We start from the raw sequence: 23,637 nt of genomic DNA on the forward strand, positions 1-23,637 counted from the left end.
GAAGTTGTACTGTCATTGCAGGTGAAATGTGGTTATAGACAAAGTTTTGTAACACTGAATTTCCCAACAGGTTGTTTCCTGCTGTCATGTTCTTCATGGGCATGGAGATGTAAGAAGGAGCATTGTATTGTTCATTTATTCTTTTTTATTACTGAGTGATATTCCACAGTGTAGTTATACTACCCTAAGTTTTGCCATTCACTTGTAAGTTGACATTTGATTTGTTCACAGTTTTTGGAAATACAGCTGCTCTCTTTGTGGGAAATAATGCTTTCATTTTCTCAGGTACATTCTTCCCAGTAAAATCCCTTTTTTATGTTATAAGCTTATGTTTACAATTGTCATCACATGACAAACTAAGTGTGTGTGCCCATTTACATCCACCTTAGCAGAGTGAGTGTGTTGCAGTTGCTTTATATGTGCCTTATATGTCTAGGTGTTTCAGGGATTTTATCATAAAGGGATGTTGATGTTTTACAAGGTATTTTTTTTGCATCTGTTGAGATGCTCATGATTTTTATTCAGAATATATCACATGAACTGATTGGCATATGTTGAATCATCCTTCCTTCTTGAAGAGAGACCAACTTGTTTGTGGTGTATGATATTTCTATTGTGTAGTTGGATTTATTTTGCAGCAGTCAGTTATAAATTTTGTATGAGTGTTCATCAAGTATATCGTACTGTTATTTGCTTCTTTTTTCCCTGTCCTTGGCTGGCTTTGGCATTAAGATAACACTTATTCAAAACATGGGTTTAGTAGCATTCCTTGTCTTTCTGTTTCATGGAATAAGTTGAGGACCCTTGGTGTTAGTCTTCTTTAAAGGTCTCTTAAATTGAATAGTGAACCTGTCTGACACTCAGCTTTTCTTTCTGGGATGATTATTATTGCTTTGATGTGATTGCTCATGGTAGAGCTGGTTAGCAGGTGTGTTTCCCCATTTCAATTTTTGCATGTCACACGCATTTGGAAACTCACCCTTTTCTTCTATATTCCATTTCTATTAGAACGTCAGTTTACAAGTAGTCCCTAATGGTTTTGAAGATACATGTGTGTGTTCCCAGTAGCAGGGGAAGCTAATAAAGACTAGTTGTATGAATTTACAATTCATTCTCCAATTTACACCTGTATTTCAACATGCAGATCACTTATGTTTCTTCATAATTTAAACAGTACTACTAAGATGTAACATCTATTATCATCTGTGGCACAAGCATGGTTGTAAGCCTACTGCTCCTGAGCACTTCCACATCCTCACTGTTGGGGACATTTAGTAATGCACTATCCCTTGATATGTAAAGGGGTTTCTTCTGTATAGTGTGTGTAATCTATTTTCTAGTTTTGTTATCAAGCAAGATAAAAAACTTCAAGTTAATTTTTTGGATAAAAAATTTCTCTTGTCACTGTTCCTCATTACTTCCCCATTCATGAAGTGGAGATAACACTTTGCTTCACAACCCCTTAAGGTTTTAAACCCCCCCTGCAGTGCTGTGAGAAATGGTCTGGTCCTTGGACTGTAGTGATGTCATCAACAGGTCATAGAACAGTGCTGAGGCCTTAGAGATAACTGTTGTTTTGTCCTGAGCACTGGTCAGGACAGTGGTGAAGAAATAATTTCTCATGTGATTTGTTGTCTTTGTTCAAACTTCATTATTTGTCGTTTTTGACTACCTTTCTTAAGTATAGTCTCAATAACCTAATTCAAGGAACTCTCCAAAGAGTTCAACCATGAATCCAAAAGAAAAAGGAAAGTATCTGGAAAAGAGGTCCTGTCCTCAAACTCTACGAAGAGCAAAGTAGTCAAGAGGTATGTGCTTGCATGTTCTTTAGGCATAAGGAAGATTTCTAGTTTGTGGTGGAGGAGGGAGGAGAGAAAGATTTAAAGGAGAGAAGAAATGATTAAGGAAGGAAGGGATAGAGACAAATGTGTATATACTGGTCTTTCTGAAGACTGAGATAGTCTAAGAGAAAAAAAAAGTTCAGAGGACCAATGTCTTAGCACTGTGACCTAGTGACCAGGTTATCTATGCATAGTTATTCTAGATTACTCTGGCAGAGACATAGTGAATGGTTAGTCTAGAGTAATTTTCCTTTAAAATTTTCTTTGTAAAGGATCTCCTTTCATATGATTTCTTCCTCAAGGGCACGAGGAAGGAAATTATGTTGCTATAAACTCCCTTTTTTAAAAATTTTATTTATTTAGTTTTTATTCATATGTGCATATAATGTTTGGGTCATTTCTCTCCCCTTCCTCCACCCCCTCCCTAAACCCCTGCCACCCTCTCTCTCCTCCCCATCCTCTTGCTACCCAGCTGAAACTATTTTGCCCTTATATCTAATTTTGTTGAAGAGAGAGTATAAGCAATAATAGGAAGGACCAAGGGTTTTTGCTCGATGAGATGAGATGAGATAAGGATAGCTATTTCCCGTGCATGTGTGTTACCTTCTAGGTTAATTCTTCTTGATCTAAACTTTCCTCTAGTTCCTGGTCCCTTTCTCCTATTGGCCTCTGTTGCTTTAAAGTATCTGCTTTAGTTTCTCCATGCTGAGGGCAACAAATGTATCTAGCTTTTTAGGTGTCTTACCTATCTTCATACATCCCTTGTGTGGTCTTGCTTTATCATGTGAACAAGGACCAATTCCCTTGTTGTGTTTGGCCTTGATCTAATGTCTGCATATGAGGGAGAACATATGATTTTTGGTCTTTTGGGCCAAATGTGATACCACATTTTCTTAATCCTTTCGTCAGTAGTGGGGCATCTTGGCTGTTTCCATAACTTGGCTGTTGTGAACAGTGCCGCAATAAACATGAGTGTCCAGTTGCCTCTGGAGTAAACTGTGTCACATTCTTTTGGGTATCCCTAAGAGTTCTGTTGCTGAATCAAATGGTAGATCAATGTTTAGCTTTTTAAGTAGCCTCCAAATTTTTTTCCAGAGGGGTTGTACTAGTTTACATTCCGACCTGCAGTGTAAGAGGGTTCCTTTTTCCCCGCATCCTCGCCAACACCTGTTGTTGGTGGTGTTGCTGATGATGGCTATTCTAACAGGGTAAGGTGGAATCTTACTGTGGTTTTAATTTGCATTTCCTTTATTGCTAGAGATGGTGAGAATTTTTCATATGTTTTTTGGCCATTGAATTTCTTCTTTTGAGAAATTTCTGTTTAGTTTACTTGCCCATTTCTTTATTGTTTCATTAATTTTGGGAAAATTTAGTATTTTAAGTTCTATACATATTCTGGTTATCAGTCCTTTGTCTGATGTGTAGCTGGCAAATATTTTCTCCCACTCTGTGAGGGGTCTCTTCAGTTGAGAGACCATTTCTTTTTTTGAGCAGAAGCTTTTTAGTTTTGTGAAGTGTCATTTATCTATGCTATCTCTTAGTTGTTGTGCTGCTGGGGTTTCATTGAGAAAGTTCTTGCCTATACCTATTAATTCCAGAGTATTTCTTACTCTTTCCTGTATCAATTTTAGAGTTTGGGGTCTGATATTAAGATCCTGATCCATTTTGAGTTAATATTGGTATAGGGTGATATAAATGGATCTAGTTTCAGTTTTTTGCAGACTGCTAACCAGTTTTCCCAGAAGGTTTTGTTGGAGACTGTCTTTTCTCCATGGTATATTTTTAGCGCCTTTGTCAAAGACAAGTTGGTTATAGTTGTGTGGCTTCATATCTGGGTCCTCTATTCTGTTCCACTGGTCTTCATGTCTGTTTTTGTGCCAGTACCATGCTGTTTTTATTGTTATTGCCTTGTAATATAGTTTGAATTTGGGTAACGTGATACCTCCAGCATTGTTCTTTTGACTGAGTATTGCCTTGGCTCTTTGTGGCCTCTTGTGTTTCCATATAAATTTAAGGGTAGATTTTTCAGTCTCTTTAATGAATGTCATTGGAATTTTGATGGGAATTGCATTGAACATGTAGATTACTTTTAAGGGTATATACATTTTTACTATGTTTATTCTACCAATCCATGAGCATGGGCGATCTCTCCACTTTCTATAGTCTTCCTGTCTCTTTCTTCAGAAGTTTATAGTTTTCCTTGTAGAGGTCATTCACATCCTTTGTTAGTTTTACACCTAGGTATTTGATTTTTTTTGAGGCTATTGTAAATGGAGTTGTTTTCATATATTCTTTCTCAGTTTGTTCATTATTAGTGTATAGAAATGCTAATGATTTTTCTATGTTGATCTTATATCCAGCTACCTTGCTATAGCTATTAATGGTGTCTAGGAGCTTTTGAGTAGAGTTTTTTCGGTCTTTGAGGTATAGGATCATGTCATCTGCAAATAGGGATATTTTGACAGTTTCTTTACCTATTTGTATTCCTTTTATTCCTTCTTCTTGCCTAATTGCTGTTGCTAGGAATTCTAGTACTATGTTGAATAGGAGTGGAGATAGTGGGGATAGAGGGAATGGTTTCAGTTTTTCACCATAAAGAATAATGCTGGCTGTAGGTTTGTCACATATAGCTTTTATAATGTTAAAGTACTTTCCTTCTATTCCTAGTTTACTTAGAGCTTTTATCATAAAATGGTGTTGGATCTTATCAAAGGCTTTTTTTGCATCTCTTGAGATGATCAAGTCATTTTTGTCTTTGCTTCTGTTAATGTGGTTTATTACATTTATTGATTTTCATATGTTAAACAATCCCTGCATTCCTGGGATGAAGCCTACTTGGTCATGGTGAATGATCTTTTTGATTTGTTGTTGAATTCTGTTTGTCAGTATTTTATTGAGGATTTTTGCTTCATTGTTCATTAAGGAGATAGGCCTATAGTTCTCCTTTTTGGAGGTGTCTTTCCTGGTTTGGGGATAAGTGTAATACTGGCTTCATAAAATGTGTTAGGCAGTTTTCCTTCTCTTTCTATTTCATGGAACAGTTTAAGGAGGGTTGGTGTCAGTTCTTCTTTAAAGGTCTGATAGAATTCAGCAGAGAATCCATCAGATCCTGGACTTTTCTTTTTGGGAGACTCTTGATTGCTGCTTCAGTTTCATTTTGTGTTACAGATCTATTCAGGTGATTAATATCCTCTTTTTTCAGTTTCGGATGATCATATGTATCTAGAAATCTGTCCATTTCTTTAAGATTTTCGAATTTATTTGAATATAGGTTCTTGAAGTAGTCTCTGATGATTTCCTGGACTCGTTGGTTTTTGTTGTTATCACCCCTTTTGCATTCCTGATTCTACTAATTTGGGTTTTTTCTCTCCTCATTTTAATAAGGTTTGGCAGTGGTCTGTCGATCTTCTTTATTTTTTCAAATACCCAACTTTTTGTTTCATTAATTCTTTGTATGATTTTTTTGTTTCTATTTCATTGATTTCATCTCTCATTTTTATTATTTCTCTCCTTCTATTTGTTTTGGGATTTGCTTATTCTTGTTTTTCTAGGAGTTTGAGATATATCATCAGGTCATTGATTTGAAATCTTTCAATCTTTTTAATATATGCACTCATGGCTATAAACTTTCCTCTCATGACTGCCTTTGCTGTGTCCCGTAGGTTCTGGTAGGTTGTGTTTTCATTTTCATTGACTTCCAGGAACTTTTTAATTTCCTCTTTTATTTCATCAATGACCCATTGTTCATTAAGCAAGGAGTTATTCAGTTTCCAGCTGTTGGCATGTTTTTTGTCTTTACTTTTGTTGTTGAGTTGTAATATTATTGCATTGTTGTCAGATAGAATGCATTGTATAATTTCTATTTTCTTCTATTTGCTGAGGCTTGCTTTGTGCCCTAGGATATGATCTATTTTAGAGAAGGTTCCATGGGCTTCTGAGACATCAAGTAGGTCCATTTGATTTATTGTATATATAAGATCTAGGATTTCTTTATTGATTTTTTGTTTTGATGACCTTTGTATTGGTGATAATAGGGTGTTAAAGTCTCCCACAACCACTGTGTTGGAGTTAATATATGCTTTTAGGTCCTTCAGGGTATGTTTGATTAAATTGGGTACATTGACATTGGGTGCATATAGGTTGATAAATGTTATTTCCTTTTGGTCTATTTCCCCTTTTATTAGTATGGAATGTCCTTCTTTATCTCATTTGATCAATGTAGGTTTGAATTCTACATTGTGAAGTGTAAGTATTGCTACTCCTGCCTGTTTTGCGGGGCCATTGGCTTGGTAAATCTTCTTCCAGCCTTTCATCCTGAGCCTATGCTTATTTCTGTCAGTCAGATGGGTCTCCTGTATGCAACAAATTGTTGTATCTTCCTTTTTAATCCATTTCATCAAACAGTGCCTTTTGATGGGGGAATTAATTCCATTAACATTAATTGTTAGTACTGATAGGTATGTGGTGATTCTTGTCATTTAGTTGTCTTAGTTGTATGGAGGTTTGATTGTGTGTACCTAAGTTGAGGTTACTCTCTCTTTCTGTTTCTTTTCCATTAGTTTGGTGCTGCCTGCCCTTTCATAGTTATGTTGGGTTTCACGTTCTGTGTGCAGAATCCCTTGAAGAATGTTTTCTAGTGATGGCTTTGTGGTCACATATTGTTTTAGTTTCTGCTTATCATGGAAGACTTTTATTTCTCCATTTATTTTGAATGATAGTTTTGCTGGGTAGAGTGTCCTGGGGTTGATGTTATTTTCATTCAGTGCCCAGAAGACCTCACCCCAAGCTGTTCTTGCTTTTAATGTTTCTTTTGAGAAGTCTGCTATGATTTTGATGGGTTTCCCTTTGTATGTTATTTGTTTTTTCTCTCTTACAGCCTTCAATATTCTTTCTCTAGTTTCTCTACTTGTTGTTTTAATGATAATATGCCATGGAGTAGTCTATTTGGTCTGATCTGTTTGGTGTTCTAGAGGCCTCTTGCATCTGTGTGGGAATAGATTTCTCTAGATTTGGGAAATTTTCTGTTATTATTTTGTTGAATATATTATGCATTCCCTTTGCTTGCACCTCTTCTCCTTCTTCAAAGCCCATGATTCTCAGGTTTGGTCTTTTGATGGAGTTGGTGAGTTCTTTCACTTTCTTTTCACAGGTCTTGAGTTGTTCAACTAATAGTTCTTCAGTTTTTCCTTTACTTACCATTTCATCTTTGAATTCTGAGATTCTGTCTCATGTTTGTTCTATTCTGCTGGGTTGGCCTTCCATTTATTTTGCAATTCTGTTTCATTCTTTTTTCTGATGTTTTCCATATCCTGAGTTTCTTCCTCTTTAAAGTTGTCTATTTTTGTCCTGAGTTCATTTATCTCTTTATTAATCGTGTTGTTTGTTTCACTTTGGTGTTTATGCAGTGCTTCCATGGTTTGTTTTATTTATTCTTGTGCTTTTTCAAAATCTATTTTTTTGTTGTCTTGGAATTTCTGGAGTGTCTCCGGTACATTTTGGTTGACCATATCCAGTATCATCTGTATAAAATTCTCATTGATTACCTGTAGTGTTTCTTCTTTTAGATTATTCTTGTGGGTTTCATTAGGTTCTTTGGCTTAGTTTGTCTTCATTTTGTTGGAGTCTGCATCTGAGTATCTGTTTTCTTCATTGCCCTCTGGTTCCTGTACTAATTTTTTGCTGTGAGGAAACCGGTTTCCCTGTTTTTTCTGTCTTCCTTTCATGGCCCTTGGTGTTGTTATTGTCCCTGTACTATGTGCAATTAAGTATTTTCTAACTTGTAATAATAACAAGGATGATATTTAGAATGGAAGGGTGAGAGGAGATGGAAAGCAAAGAAGGTAAAAAAATGGAAAAACAAACAAGTAGAAAAATCAAAACAAACAAACAGTTTCAAAGATATAAAAATGGAGAGATAGTGTACTAATCAACAGTAAGCTGAACAGGCATTAAAGAGATAGAGATTGGATTGAAAATAAATCAGTAAATAAATAAATAAAATAGAAAAAAATCTCCAAATTCAAAGGCAATAAAGTTTCAATCTTAATAATTTTGGTGTTAGTTCCTCAGCCTCCAATCCTGGAGATGGTATCTCAGAAGTAGTTCTGTCATTGTCTCATTAAAGGGGAAAAAAGTAAAACAAAACAAATCAAAACAAAACACAAAATAAAAAGAACACCACAAAGTGTCCCAAGTTCAAATACAATACAGATTAAGTAAGTTTTTCAGCATGATGGTGTAGTTCGGTTGGTCTCATTAAAGGAAGAGAGAAAAAAAAGAGTCTGGAGGCAGTTCTGTGAACAGCTATTAGAGCCTGTGGCTCATCTGCCTGCTGCTGTCAGCATGATGTTGCTGGAGGCTTTATTCATGCAGATCTCAGGAGTTAGCTTAACACTCACCTAGCCCATCAGGCTTTATTTACTTAGAGTTCTCCTGGGTGTGTCCACCACTGCTACAAGCTTTACCCTTTCCAAGCACACTGGGAGAGGTAACACTGCACCAGCTTTCTCAGGCCTGCATTTTTATTTACAGTTCACATGGGAAGTGGGTCTTCCCCCTTCTCCTGTGGAGTTTTCCTCCCACTGCCACTTCTACAAGCTTTTCTACTCCTGATTGCTGGGTGTGTGCCACCACTCCTGCCTTCTCCAGCTGGCTTGTTTATTTACAGCTCATGTGGGAAGTGGGTCATTCCCCCTCTCCTGTGGAGTTTCTTCCCATGCCACTTTTACAAGCTTTCCCACTCCTGGTTGCTGGGTCTGTGCCACTGCTCCTGCCCTCCTGCCTTCTCCTGCTGACTTGTGAAGGATTTCCCCTCCTTACCTCTTCGGCACTCAGAGTGCCCTGCCCTCTTTGCTATGCATCTTTTTTTGTTATTGCTTATTGTTCAGTTTTTTTTTCCTTTATTCCCTGGGTTGGGGTGGGTCTGTCAAGGGGGCTATGTTGATCTGTCCCAGTGTTGTCTGTGGGAGTACCATGTGCCGCTTAGCTCACATTGTGGTCTGAGTCTTCCCAAGCAGTGTGTGTACTACCATCTGGCGGTGGGGCAGGAGCCCTCCTGGTTTCTCTGTTTAACATGAAGAGGAGATGCTATGTGCAGGCTGGAGGTGTGGAAGAGTCAAAGTTTTGCCTCTTAGTGGTTTTTCCTGTAAGGTGTATCTCCAGCGTCTCTCCAAGATTTTGCTTTAGTAAACACACTTTCTGCTTCCTCCCTCTAGCCACCATCTTGGAATCTCCTCTGTTATAAACTTTCTTTTTTTTTTTTTTTTTTTCTCCTTGCTTTGACTTTTTTTTTTTTTTTTTCATTTTTCTTTTATTAGTCATATGTGCATACAAGGCTTGGTTCATTTCTCCCCCCTGCCCCCACCCCCTCCCTTACCACCCACCCCACCCCCTCCCGCTCCCCCCCTCAATACCCAGCAGAAACTATTTTGCCCTTATCTCTAATTTTGTTGTAGAGAGAGTATAAGCAATAATAGGAAGGAACAAGGGGTTTTGCTGGTTGAGATAAGGATAGCTATACAGGGCATTGACTCACATTGATTTCCTGTGCATGGGTGTTACCTTCTAGGTTAATTCTTTTTGATCTAACCTTTTCTCTAGTTACTGGTCCCCTTCTCCTATTGGCCTCAGTTGCTTTAAGGTACCTGCTTTAGTTTCTCTGCATTAAGGGCAACGAATGCTAGCTAGTTTTTTAGGTGTCTTACCTATCCTCACCCCTCCCTTGTGTGCTCTCGCTTTTATCATGTGCTCATAGTCCAATCCCCTTGTTGTGTTTGCCCTTGATCTAATGTCCACATATGAGGGAGAACATACGATTTTTGGTCTTTTGAGCCAGGCTAACCTCACTCAGAATGATGTTCTCCAATTCCATCCATTTACCAGCGAATGATAACATTTCGTTCTTCTTCATGGCTGCATAAAATTCCATTGTGTATAGATACCACATTTTCTTAATCCATTCGTCAGTGCTGGGGCATCTTGGCTGTTTCCATAACTTGGCTATTGTGAATAGTGCCGCAATAAACATGGATGTGCAGGTGCCTCTGGAGTAACAGTCTTTTGGGTATATCCCCAAGAGTGGTATTGCTGGATCAAATGGTAGATCGATGTCCAGCTTTTTAAGTAGCCTCCAAATTATTTTCCAGAGTGGTTGTACTAGTCTACATTCCCACCAACAGTGTAAGAGGGTTCCTTTTTCCCCGCATCCTCGCCAACACCTGTTGTTGGTGGTGTTGCTGATGATGGCTATTCTAACAGGGGTGAGGTGGAATCTTAGTGTGGTTTTAATTTGCATTTCCTTTATTGCTAGAGATGGTGAACATTTTTTCATGTGTTTTCTGGCCATTTGAATTTCTTCTTTTGAGAAAGTTCTGTTTAGTTCACATGCCCATTTCTTTATTGGTTCATTAGTTTTGGGAGAATTTAGTTTTTTAAGTTCCCTGTATATTCTGGTTATCAGTCCTTTGTCTGATGTATAATTGGCAAATATTTTCTCCCACTCTGTGGGTGTTCTCTTCAGTTTAGAGACCATTTCTTTTGATGAACAGAAGCTTTTTAGTTTTATGAGGTCCCATTTATCTATGCTATCTCTTAGTTGCTGTGCTGCTGGGGTTTCATTGAGAAAGTTCTTACCTATACCTACTAACTCCAGAGTATTTCCTACTCTTTCTTGTATCAGCTTAAGTGTTTGGGGTCTGATATTAAGATCCTTGATCCATTTTGAGTTAATCTTGGTATAGGGTGATATACATGGATCTAGTTTCAGTTTTTTGCAGACTGCTAACCAGTTTTCCCAGCAGTTTTTGTTGAAGAGGCTGCTATTTCTCCATCGTATATTTTTAGCTCCTTTGTCAAAGATAAGTTGCTCATAGTTGTGTGGCTTCATATCTGGATCCTCTATTCTGTTCCACTGGTCTTCATGTCTGTTTTTGTGCCAGTACCATGCTGTTTTTATTGTTATTGCTTTGTAATATAGTTTGAAGTCAGGTATTGTGATACCTCCTGCATTGTTCTTTTGACTGAGTATTGCCTTGGCTATTCGTGGCCTCTTGTGTTTCCATATAAATTTCACAGTAGATTTTTCAATCTCTTTAATGAATGTCATTGGAATTTTGATGGGAATTGCATTAAACATGTAGATTACTTTGGGGAGTATCGACATTTTTACTATGTTGATTCTACCAATCCATGAGCATGGGAGATCTCTCCACTTTCTATAGTCTTCCTCAATCTCTTTCTTCAGAAGTGTATAGTTTTCCTTGTAGAGGTCTTTCACATCTTTTGTTAGGTTTACACCTAGGTATTTGATTTTTTTTGAGGCTATTGTAAATGGAATTGTTTTCATACATTCTTTTTCCGTTTGCTCATTGTTAGTGTATAGAAATGCTAATGATTTTTCTATGTTGATTTTATATCCTGCTACCTTGCTATAGCTATTGATGATGTCTAGAAGCTTCTGAGTAGAGTTTTTTGGGTCTTTAAGGTATAGGATCATGTCGTCTGCAAATAGGGATATTTTGACAGTTTCTTTACCTATTTGTATTCCTTTTATTCCTTCTTCTTGCCTAATTGCTCTGGCTAGGAATTCCAGTACTATGTTGAATAGGAGTGGAGATAGTGGGCATCCTTGTCTGGTTCCTGATTTTAGAGGGAACGGTTTTAATTTTTCTCCGTTAAGTATAATGCTGGCTGTAGGTTTGTCATATATAGCTTTTATAATGTTGAGGAACTTTCCTTCTATTCCTAGTTTTCTTAGAGCTTTTATCATGAAATGATGTTGGATCTTATCAAAGGCTTTTTCTGCATCTATTGAGATGATTAAGTGGTTTTTGTCTTTGCTTCTGTTAATGTGGTTTATTACGTTTATTGATTTTCGTATGTTGAACCACCCCTGCATCCCTGGGATGAAGCCTACCTGGTCGTGGTGAATAATCTTTTTGATGTGTTGCTGAATTCGATTTGCCATTATTTTGTTGAGGATTTTTGCATCAATGTTCATTAAGGAGATTGGCCTATAGTTCTCCTTTTTGGAGGTGTCTTTGCCTGGTTTTGGAATAAATGTAATACTGGCTTCATAAAATGTGTTTGGCAGTTTTCCTTCCCTTTCTATTTCATGGAACAGTTTAAGGAGGGTTGGTATCAGTTCTTCTTTAAAGGTCTGATAGAATTCAGCAGAGAATCCATCAGGTCCTGGACTTTTCTTTTTGGGGAGACTCTTGATTGCTGCTTCAATTTCATTTTGTGTTATAGGTCTATTCAGGTGATTAATTTCCTCTTGGTTCAGTTTTGGATGATCATATGTATCTAGAAATCTGTCCATTTCTTTTAGATTTTCAAATTTATTTGAATATAGGTTCTCAAAGTAGTCTCTGATGATTTCCTGAACTTCCATGGTGTTTGTTGTTATCTCCCCTTTTGCATTCCTGATTCTACTAATTTGGGTTTTTTCTCTCCTCATTTTAGTCAGGTTTGCCAGGGGTCTATCGATCTTGTTTATTTTTTCAAAGAACCAACTTTTTGTTTCATTAATTCTTTGTATGGTTTTTTTGGTTTCTATTTCATTGATTTCAGCTCTTATTTTTATTATTTCTCTCCTTCTATTTGTTTTGGGATTTGCTTGTTCTTGTTTTTCTAGGAGTTTGAGATGTATCATTAGGTCATTGATTTGGGATCTTTCAATCTTTTTAATATATGCACTCATGGCTATAAACTTTCCTCTCAAGACTGCCTTAGCTGTGTCCCATAGGTTCCGGTAGGTTGTGTTTTCATTTTCATTGACTTCTAGGAACTTTTTAATTTCCTCTTTTATTGCATCGATGATCCATTCTTCATTAAGTAATGAGTTATTTAGTTTCCAGCTGTTTGCATGTTTTTTGTCTTTACTTTTGTTGTTGAGTTCTACTTTTACTGCATTGTGGTCAGATAGTATGCATGGTATTATTTCTATTTTCTTATATTTGCTGAGGCTTGCTTTGTGCCCTAGGATATGATCTATTTTGGAGAAGGTTCCATGGGCTGCTGAGAAGAATGTATATTGTGTAGAGGTTGGATGAAATGTTCTGTAGACATCTACTAGGTCCACTTGATCTATTGCATATTTTAGATCTTGGATTTCTTTATTGAGTTTTTGTTTGGATGACCTATCTATTGATGATAATGGAGTGTTAAAGTCTCCCACAAACACTGTGTTGGCGTTTATATATGCTTTTAGGTCTTTCAGGGTATGTTTGATGAAATTGGGTGCGTTGACATTGGGTGCGTACAGATTGATGATTATTATTTCCTTTTGGTCTATTTCCCCTTTTATTAGCATGGAATGTCCTTCTTTATCTCGTTTGATCAATGTAGGTTTGAAGTCTACTTTGTCAGAGATAAGTATTGCTACTCCTGCTTGTTTTCGGGGGCCGTTGGCTTGGTAAATCTTCTTCCAGCCTTTCATCCTAAGCATATGCTTATTTCTGTCGGTGAGATGAGTCTCCTGTAAGCAACAAATTGTTGGATCTTCTTTTTTAATCCATTTTGTCAAACGGTGTCTTTTGATGGGTGAATTAAGTCCATTAACATTAAGTGTTAGTACTGATAGGTATGTGGTGATTCCTGCCATTTAGTTATCTTAGTTGTTTGAAGGTTTGATTGTGTGTACCTAACTTGATGTTACTCTCTACTGTCTTGCTTTTTCTTATCCTGTGGTTTGGTGCTGCCTGCCTTTTCATGGTTAAGTTTGGTGTCACTTTCTGTGTGCAGGATCCCTTGCAGAATCTTTTGTAATGGTGGCTTTGTGGTCACATATTGTTTTAGTTTCTGCTTATCATGGAAGACTTTTATTGCTCCATCTATTTTGAATGATAGCTTTGCTGGGTAGAGTATCCTGGGGTTGAAGTTATTTTCATTCAGTGCCCGGAAGATCTCACCCCACGCTCTTCTTGCTTTTAATGTTTCTGTTGAGAAGTCTGCTGTGATTTTGATGGGTTTACCTTTGTATGTTACTTGTTTTTTCTCTCTTGCAGCCTTCAATATTCTTTCCTTAGTTTCTGAACTTGTTGTTTTAATGATGATATGTTGTGGAGTAGTTCTATTTTGATCTGGTCTGTTTGGTGTCCTGGAGGCCTCTTGCATTTGTATGGGAATCTCTTTCTCTAGATTTGGGAAATTTTCCGTTATTATTTTGTTGAATATATTACGCATTCCCTTCGCTTGCACCTCTTCTCCTTCTTCGATGCCCATGATTCTCAAGTTTGGTCTTTTGATGGAGTCAGTGAGTTCTTGCATTTTCTTTTCACAGGTCTTGAGTTGTTTAATTAATAGTTCTTCAGTTTTTCCTTTAATTACCATTTCATCTTCAAGTTCTGAGATTCTGTCTTCTGTTTGTTCTATTCTGCTGGATTGGCCTTCCGTTTTGTTTTGCAGTTCTGTTTCGTTCTTTTTTCTGAGGTTTTCCATATCCTGGCTGTTTTCTTCTTTATTGTTGTCTATTTTTGTCCTGAGTTCATTTATCCATTTATTCATTGTGTTCTCTCTTTCACTTTGGTGTTTATACAGTGCTTCTATGGTTTCCTTTATTTCTTCTTTTGCTTTTTCAAATTCTCTATTTTTATTGTCTTGGAATTTCTTGAGTGTCTCCTGTACATTTTGGTTGACCCTATCCAGTATCATCTCTATAAAATTCTCATTGAGTACTTGTAGTATGTCTTCTTTTAAATTATTCTTGTGGGCTTCATTGGGTCCTTTGGCATAGTTTATCTTCATTTTGTTGGAGTCTGGATCTGAGTTTCTGTTCTCTTCATTCCCCTCTGGTTCCTGTACTAATTTTTTGCTGTGGGGAAACTGGTTTCCTTGTTTTTTCTGTCTTCCTGTCATTGTCCTTGGTGTTGTTACTGTCCCTGTACTGTGTGTAATTAAGTATTTTCTAGCTTGTAATAATAACAATGGTAATATTGAGAATGGAGAGTGAGCTGAGATGGAAAGCAAGAAGTTAAAGGGGAAAACAAATATACAGACAAGAGGGAGAAAGCAGAACAAGGTATCAGACAAGAGAGTTTCAAAAGTATAAATAGGGAGTGTTAGTGTACTAATCGACAGTAAGCTGAACAGACAATAGAGAGACAGAGAGAGGATTGAAAATCAAAGATAAAAAAAATAAAAAATAAGTATATGAAAGTAATATCTATTTATAAAAATGAATTAAAATAAAATGGAAAATAGAAAATTAAAAAAAAAAAAAAACCAAAAAACTTCCAAGTTTATATGCAATGCAATTTCAGTCTTAATAATTTGGATGTCCGTCTCAATCTCCAGTCCTGGAGTTGGTGCCTCAGATGTTGTTCTGTAGTTGTCTCATCAAAGGGGATGCATAAAGTAGCACAAAACTACACTCACACACACACAGAAGAAAAAAAAAAGAAAAAAAGCCCAACCAAGTGTCCCCAGTTCAAATGCAATACAGTTTCAGTAAGCTTTTCGGCTTGCAGGTGTAATTCGGTTGTTCTCTCATCAAAGGTAGGGAGAAAAAGAAAAAAAAGCGTCTGGAGGCAGTTCTGAGAGTGGTATCTGCAACTGTGGCTTGCCTGCCTGCTGCTCTCAGCCTGTAGCTGGCGGCGTTATTTATGCAGATCTCTGGGGTGAGCTAGCACTCACCCACAGGCTTTGTTTGCTCAGAGTTCTCCTGTGCAAAGCTACAGGCTTTCCCCTTTCCAAGCACTGGGAAAGGTGCCACTGCCCCGCGTTGTCAGGCCTGCGTGTTTATTTACAGTTCACGTGGGAAGTGGGTCTTCCCTCCTCTCACAAGCGTCCCCGCTCCTGGTTGCTGGGCGCGCCCCGCTCCCGCCAGAGCCTCTCCGGCCCGCCCGGCTCGTTTATTTACAGTCCCGGGAAGGGTTCCCTTCCCCCAATCTTCAGCGCTCAGGGCGCCCCACCCTCTTTCCAGCGTGTCTTAACTGTTCTTATTGCTTAGTACTCAGTTTCTCTTTTTTTCCCGGGTGGAGGTCAGTCTGTCCAGGGGGCTATGCTGCTCTGGCCAGGCTTGTCTGTGGGGCTACCGTGGTACCGCGAAGCTCACCTGGTCCGCGTCTTCCCAAGCCGTATGGGCGCCGGCCACTGGCGGCCCAGGGGCCTCCTCGGTTCTCCGTTTAACGTGAAGTGGAGATTCTCTGCGCCGGCTGGAGATGTGGAGGGGTCAAAGTTATGCCTTTTCTTGGTGATTATGCCTGCTAAGTGTGTCTCCAGCGTCTCTCCAAGATTTCACTATAGGAGGCTCGCTTTCTGCTTCCTCCCTCTAGCCGCCATCTTGGAATCTCCTGTTATAAACTTTCTAATAGTACTTTTTCCTTTTAATGAGAAAGAAGCTGTAGTTCACTGGGGGCAAGGCTCTAGTGGTAGAGCTTTACCTAGCAAGTAGTGCTAGGTTCTGGGAAGAATGGAAAGTGTGGTTCATAGAAACACTGATACAAAGGCTCCAAAAATCTAAAACTGTGTCTATATGAGTGTAATTATAAAGTAAGAAACAATTTATTTACTCAGGAGTAAAACCTAACTTCTTGTTTAAGACTGTGAAGATAATATGGGGCTCCTTTGTGAAATGAAACCAACCATCTAATCATGGTGGCTGAATTAAGGAGATAAGATTTAGCCTTTTCTGCTAAAATTGGAAATGACCAGTTGTGGTTTTCATGGAGATTAACAGCAAAAAGTTATTCCTATGAGGTTGGCCCATTAGTCAAGGGGTAGCAGGGGTACAGAAAGGAGCCAGCCCCAACATTACAGAGAGTGGCTCAAATTTCTGAAGGTAATCTAATATTTCTATCAAACAGTGGGGCTTGTGCATTTTCTGATGGTCCTTTTGGAGAGGGGCCTATGATATTGTCTTCAATCCACCTTCAATACAATTAGAACATACTTAATGATGCTTTTGAATGTAATTGATGAGTTACAAAGTGCACACTTACTCTTTTTCACATAGAAAACACTTCAGTAGGCTAAGGGGAAGATAAATATCAACAGCTAATGTAATTGTCCACTTACTGTATGCCAGATAAGATTATTTGCCTCTCAAAATCATTAGATTTTGAAGTTGGTAAACCCCAGCTTCATTAGAGTTTACCAGACTATAGTCATGAATACAGACTAATACACTTATTGCTTTAGTAACAATTCTGATGATACATCAACTCAATTGGGCTAGTGTCCTCCTTCAGATAATTTATGGGCTAGGACTGAAGGAAATCTTGTCATTGTTAATACAGAGCTCTCAAAGAGATCCTGGTTTATGGACATCACATGAACTAAAACAGAGCATGAGGAGATAGAGGAATATATACCCTTTCCAGACAGATCACTTTCACTCGTTTCTACTACAGAAAACTTAGTAACATGATCAGAGTTACCTACCAGGAAGCTTGCCACTTCTAATATAGTAAAATGTCCAGATCAAAAGAGGATGGATGGAAAAAAATCATATCTGATTTTCTTTTTCTTTTCCAATGATCTTAGAGGGATGCTTTCCACTGTGTGGACCCTCAGGTTTGGCCCAAGGCCACCGACAGATAGAAGGGGACTCAGAATGCATTCCCTTGGACAAGCTCATTCACAAAGGTATGGGGTAGGGGAGAGGTGATGCTGAAGAATTATCAAGTGCAAAAGTGAGGCAGAATGACAGACTAAAACTGGGACCATGCTCCTTTAGTCAACAACTGAAACAAACAACCCCTTTCTCTAGGACTGTACAGAATCTCTGTCCTTAGACGTGCTCTAGGTGCATTTAGATAGTGGCTCCTAAAGGATACGGATAGGAAGGTTTAAGAAATCCAAGAAAAATGTGGAGGCATATTTCCAGAAGAGGAATCTGGGTCAATCTGTGTCATCTTCATAGGAACATCTAACATTATCATGCTCAGTTCCTTATTTTTTATCTTTATATCTATCTAGTTAGTTAGCTATCTTCTGTTCATATTTATAACTATTCCTGTCTCTCTGTGTGTATAAAAATAAATATGTCCACACAGAGTAATTCTTCTTAAAACTTGTCCTCCAAATGCCTTACTCGCACAACTTCTCATGTGGAACTTAAGTTGATAATAATAATATATAATCTTTAGTTACTACTTATCATAATTGAAGTAGAGTTCATTTTCTAATATTCTGTATATATCTTCAAAATCATCATACATAAGATTTTCGATCCCACTGATACTCACCACACACACACAAACCTAACAGCTTTTTTTCTGCATGTTATAGTGAGGATTGAACCCTGATGTCATGCATACTAAGAAAGCACTCTATCACTTGAACTACAAACCAACCATTTTGTTTTTGATGTGTAGTCTCACTAACATTGTCTGGGTTATTGAACTCATGATCCTCTTGCCCCTGACTCTTACATAGCAGGGTTTATAGCTGTGAGCCACCACATCCTGGAACTTAACACGTGTTTGTTTTTACTTTTGAGTTTTGAATGGATAAATCGCCTTAATTTGTGTGAGAGGAAAGCCCACAGGTGATAACACTGTCTCAAAATATCCACCCACCATGCCTGTTTTTGAGTTTCGCAGACTCAAGATTATGCCATATCTCCATTCTTTTGTTATTGTTGTGTGGTTTCATTCTCCAGAATTTCACAAGTCTCAAGAGGATGCTGCTAAGACATGTACCATGGTCCCAGCATGGGATCCAGATGGAGTAGAGGATTCCTCCTCTTCAGTCTATTTCTGTGGTGTCTCCAAATCTCGAGAGGATACTACTGAGAAACCTGTCGTGGTCCCAGTATGGGATCCAGATGCAGAAGAGGATTCCTCGTCCTCAGTCTATTCCTTCAGTGTCTCCACCTCTCGAGAGGATAGTCTTGAGAAACCAATCATGGTACTATCATGGAATCTGGATGAAGGCGTTCCTCTGCCTCAGTCTATTTCTGTGGTGTCCTCAAGTCTGCAGAGGATGCTCCTAGGAAAACTGTCATGGTCCCATCACGGAATCTAGATGCAGGAGAAAGTTCCTCTGCCTCAGTCTATTTCTGTGATGTCCTCAAGTCTGCAGAGGATGCTCCTAAGAAATCTGTCATGGTCTCATCATGGAATCCAGTGGGAAGCTAGAATCACTCTGCCTCAGTCTATTTCTGTGGCATTCCTTCTGGAAACAAGATCACTCCTGTTGAGAAGGATGGTAAGGCAGATGCAAAGATGGGTTTTCAGTTTGGGCAGGAGGGTCAGCTGAGCTGATCATGAAGCCCCTATTTACATCACTTCCCGTGAACTATGGGAAAGGGTTTAGGGGCTGAGGGACAAAGTTAAAATGAGGTATCTACAAAAGGATACTGGTAAAACCCTTCAAGAACAAGATAGTTTTTCTTCTCACAGTTCTGAGAGAATATTCATACAGCTGAGGGTGTGGGTGTGGAGAGTGTTGAGATGGAGTCAGGGGGGTGATCAGAGGGTCCCAAACTCAAGCTCCCACAATCACATACTGTGCCCCTTCATAGGGCCCAATAACTCCTTCCTTTTGCTTATTCTCTCACACAAACATGTCCTCTCTCTCCTTTTGTCTTACTGTCCACTATTAACATTCCATAGGCACAAACTTCCACTTGCCTACAGTCCTTGTTCCTGCATATAGCCATTCAGTGATTCACTGATTCTCACCTAATCCCATAAAAATATCCCCTCACCTAGATAGTGTATTTTTACTCCCCAACACTAACCCAAACTGCAGAAAATTCAGATGCCCTAAAGAGGAAGCACTTTTACACACAGATCTTCTCAAACACTTCTCCCTTCATCAGTCATGACTTCAGCTCTTAGTAAACCCATACACACTTGCTCTGGCATGTAAGTCCTCTAACATTTAAGTCTTACTGTCACATTGTTTAACAAACATGCTTAAGACCATATGTGCTATCTTAACCGTAAGACACACACATGTTTAGTCATCACTATCCCCTTTCATCAGTACCAGAAACATTAACCCAATGTATACAAGAACACACCTATAATTCCAAAAAGCACACCACAAATTCACATCCTTATTGATGTACCTAACATAATACATATCACATACGAAGCTGGAATGTCATAGGTATATGCAGTTCCATCCCACATGCCTGCACAAAATGATGATCTTCACATTTTTCTTTCCTAGAAAGTCACAAATTACGTCCAAGTGCTCCATTTCGTGAATCCCACAGGATGCCTTTAAGACAAAATTTGACGGATCCAGAGTCTTCTTTGCCATTTCCACCAGATTATACTGCTGTATATTTTGATAATCATCCCTGTACATTCTCAGCTCCTATGGAATGGGATAGAGTCATGAAAATTTACTATATTCATGTCCAAATGAAAAGGGGTGTGGCTGTGTTACCAGATACAGAAGGATTGAAGCCCCCCCCAAAAGAAAATGAGAATAGAAGAGATAATGTTTCCTGAGATGGCCCACACAGAAGTCTACCAGTCTTATGTGCCTACAATTGAATTCCTGGATGACAGTGAATTCACCTTGGACAATAAAGCCCAAGAGGAAAATGAGGAGGTGCACAGCCCCACAGAACTAGTGGTGTCTAAGGAAAGTTCCAGGGCCAGAACACCTGAGTGGCTTGTGGCACTGGACCATGGCTACAAGTGCATGGCCTGCTGTCAGGTGTTCCCCAACTCAGAGACCCTTCGGTATCATGTGGAGCATGGGATCAAGGAGTGCTTCAGCTGCCACACTTTCCATGAGGCCTTTGCCTGCTTACTGGACAAGAAGGAGAAGAAGAAGAAGAGAAGGAAGATGAATACCTTTTTGAAGAAAGATAGACTTACAAAGGAAAAGCTTTGTGACATGCGCACATCCATATGAACATAAACATTGTTTTTATCCTCTACATGACAGAATCAGACCAGACTCCATGGAAATATCTTGAAGTTCTCCAAACTGCCATGATCCATACTTGTTCATACAGACTTACCACCATCAGTACTACGTACACACCCCCAGTAGGATGAGAGAGCCCTTTTTATTAATACTCACTGCTTTCTGCTCAGGAAGGAAAAGACAGCAGACCATGCCAAAAAGAAGAGCAAAATATCCTGAGACATACCTCAGAACTCTTAACACCAGCATCACGTCTTCACTCATTGGGAGTGGAAGCTGCTGTGGGTAGACTTCAGAAGAGATGAGCACCCCAGGATAGAGAAACACCCATAACACTTGAGATTTGGGTTTCTGAGAAGAGATGGGACTAGTAGTAGAACACTTCACCGTAATCACTGAGAATTTTCTTCAGAAGAATATGTGCATGATGTGAATGCTTAAGAGATGACAAAATGAGAATGCAACCTACCCATTCTGTATGATAGGAAAGGAGCCGGGAACTGTCTAGCAATTCCACAAAGCAGAGGAGCCCATAGTACCTGGATAAATCATAGGACATCAGAGCCATTCCCCCACTAGTTTTATTTCTGGTCTGCTCGATCCCTTTAAAGAGGCACAAGAGAAGGAAGAGACAGACTTTTGTCCCTGAGGGAGGGTTTATGTGCAGTACAGTGGGTACTAAGATTCTGATTTCCCTTTTGTGATTCTCATGCCTGCTTCAACACTCAATTTTTGATTCCACAGCTAGTTGAATCACTTTTTCCCCCCACTAGGGAAAATTGTCCATAGTGTATACTAAAAACCATGAATGAAGGTTACTACCTCCAATGTGTTGAGTGTAAAGTAGGAAGGAGATATAAGGAAATAGACGTTTCTCTTCATCTTTGACCATTTCTGACAAGTTTTAACAGCATTCATTTCTTGAAAGACCTTTATATGCTTTCAAGAAACTTCATACCTTAATTTTCCCATTTTATTTTTTCTTTTTCTTATAGCATAAAGTATCTTTTTCTAAGTAACCAGAAGAGAGCATTACACACACAGCTGCAAAGACTTCACAAAGTCAGGTTCATACCACAACAAATGAAACTATGTCTTCTTTAGTTAATAGGCAAACTTTCACATGTAATGGAACCTGGAAATTGTCCTGAGTGTTCTAGTGTTCTAGGAAATCCTGATAGGAGCTGACCATCAGCCTCCACCAAGAGCAAAGCTGCTTTCCTGACTAAAGGACTCCTTCTGCTTTTGTTTTCTTGCAGAAACATAGAGACGCAGGGGCCTGAAGATTTCAAATGATGGCATCCAGCACACTGCTGAAGTCTGCCTAGAGGATCACAACCCTTACAAGCCACAGAGCATCAAGGTGGGGAGGGTCTGATGACAGATGGATCAGATCTCCTATAGCTGATCCCAGTGCCTTGGGAATATGTGGTGCCGCTCTGAAGAAAGTTTCCACAAGAGCCCTGTGGAGCCCCAGGATCATTGTGATCACACCACCTTTGGAGGCTTGTGGAGAGACTTTCTTGTTACTATTAAGATCCCCTGTGTTGTCAGGACACACTAAGACACCTACAGGATTGCCTTTGGAGAAGGGAACATTATAGGTAGAAGAGACTTGGCCCAATGTGATACAAACTTTTCACTCCTAAAGATATCACCAGTAGAAGAAGTTATTGATGTATTTTTACACATCTTTTTCTATAAATGATTGCAGACATTTCCTCATATCTTTATTTTATATATTTATTTGTATATTATTTGGTTGGAAGACAGACTTGTTACTGAGAAACGGAAAAGGTACTGGATACAAAAAACCCAAAACCCACCCCCTGAAATCTCTGAGACTGTTATTGTGTAAATACACAAATGCCTCTCACACAGTCACACTGGGAAAGATAAACCATGAAACAAATGTGTCATCTGAGGTAAATACTTGCATATATGGGTATTCCCCAAACCATTTGTAGTTTTAAGCTTAATAATGTTAGAAATGTAAAAAAGACCATCTTTGGAAAATATTTGCACACAATTACTTACACATGATTTATACTTAATTTCGTATACTTTCAGGATGAATTTTAATTTTTGTTTGCTGTTGCCACTCATATCATAGGGAGCAAAACAAGAAAATGAAAATTTAGAGAGAACTATGTAGGAGAAAAAAATTCAAAGTGTTAAACTTTCAAATGATCTCTACAAAATGTTTTACAATTTCTAAAATCGCCAAAGTTTAAAACTGCATGATGATAACTGGGACACATATAGGTACATGTATTTATCTGGAACATATTTAGTTATGTATTCTATTCTTCTCTCTGTGCCTATTTTTGTAGGAAAAGCATGTGCACCAGTATGCACACAAGCTCATAGGACCAAGAGGTGGGTAGTAATTGCTTTTGTGTTTATCTGTTAAGTACTTTTTCTTTCCCTCTCTGATAAGAGTGCCACTATTTTCCCTATCTGTGGGGACAAGTGAGTCAGACCAGACAAAGGAGATCCATTCTTAACTTGGGTTTTCCTTCACTTGGGGGGTAAATATTTATGCATCCTGGATACATCTGTACTGAAAGCTTGGGAAGTTAGAAGAGCTAGAGGTAGTGGGAGTTAGTGTGCACTCAACTCTAATGCCCATGAACCTCAGAGGCTCATCTTGTTTCACTTCCTCCTTTTTGAAAATCCTGTTTCAACTGTTACCTTAATTAACTGGATATCTCCACTATCCATTCAATAAAGTTTGATTTTACTTCAATTAAACTAAGTCAGTTAATTGTTGTTTGTCACCTAATGTATCTTAATTGATGCAAATTAGATTTAACGAGGTGATTTCTTTCCTTTAAATAGAAATGATAAATTCCCCAATGGACAAGCATATTATATTCCACTGACTTTATATTGGAAAAGTATAGTTAAACTCTGTGGATGAGATATGATTGATTGGAGAGATGACTTAAGAATGTTC

General features: G+C 38.5%; 1 long non-coding RNA gene across 1 annotated transcript in view; it reads left to right on the plus strand.

The window, feature by feature from the left end:
- The window catches only part of LOC141416783 (uncharacterized), a 55,421-nt gene extending 32,025 nt beyond the window's left edge, over positions 1–23,396 (plus strand). Inside the window, exon 3 of the long non-coding RNA XR_012441374.1 lies at positions 21,938–23,396. This is a non-coding gene — a long non-coding RNA (uncharacterized lncRNA). The remainder of the gene's footprint in view (positions 1–21,937) is intronic.
- Positions 23,397–23,637: the final 241 nt, after the last annotated feature.

This window comes from Castor canadensis, chromosome 14 (assembly GCF_047511655.1).
Source record: "Castor canadensis chromosome 14, mCasCan1.hap1v2, whole genome shotgun sequence".
NCBI lineage: Eukaryota > Metazoa > Chordata > Mammalia > Rodentia > Castoridae > Castor > Castor canadensis.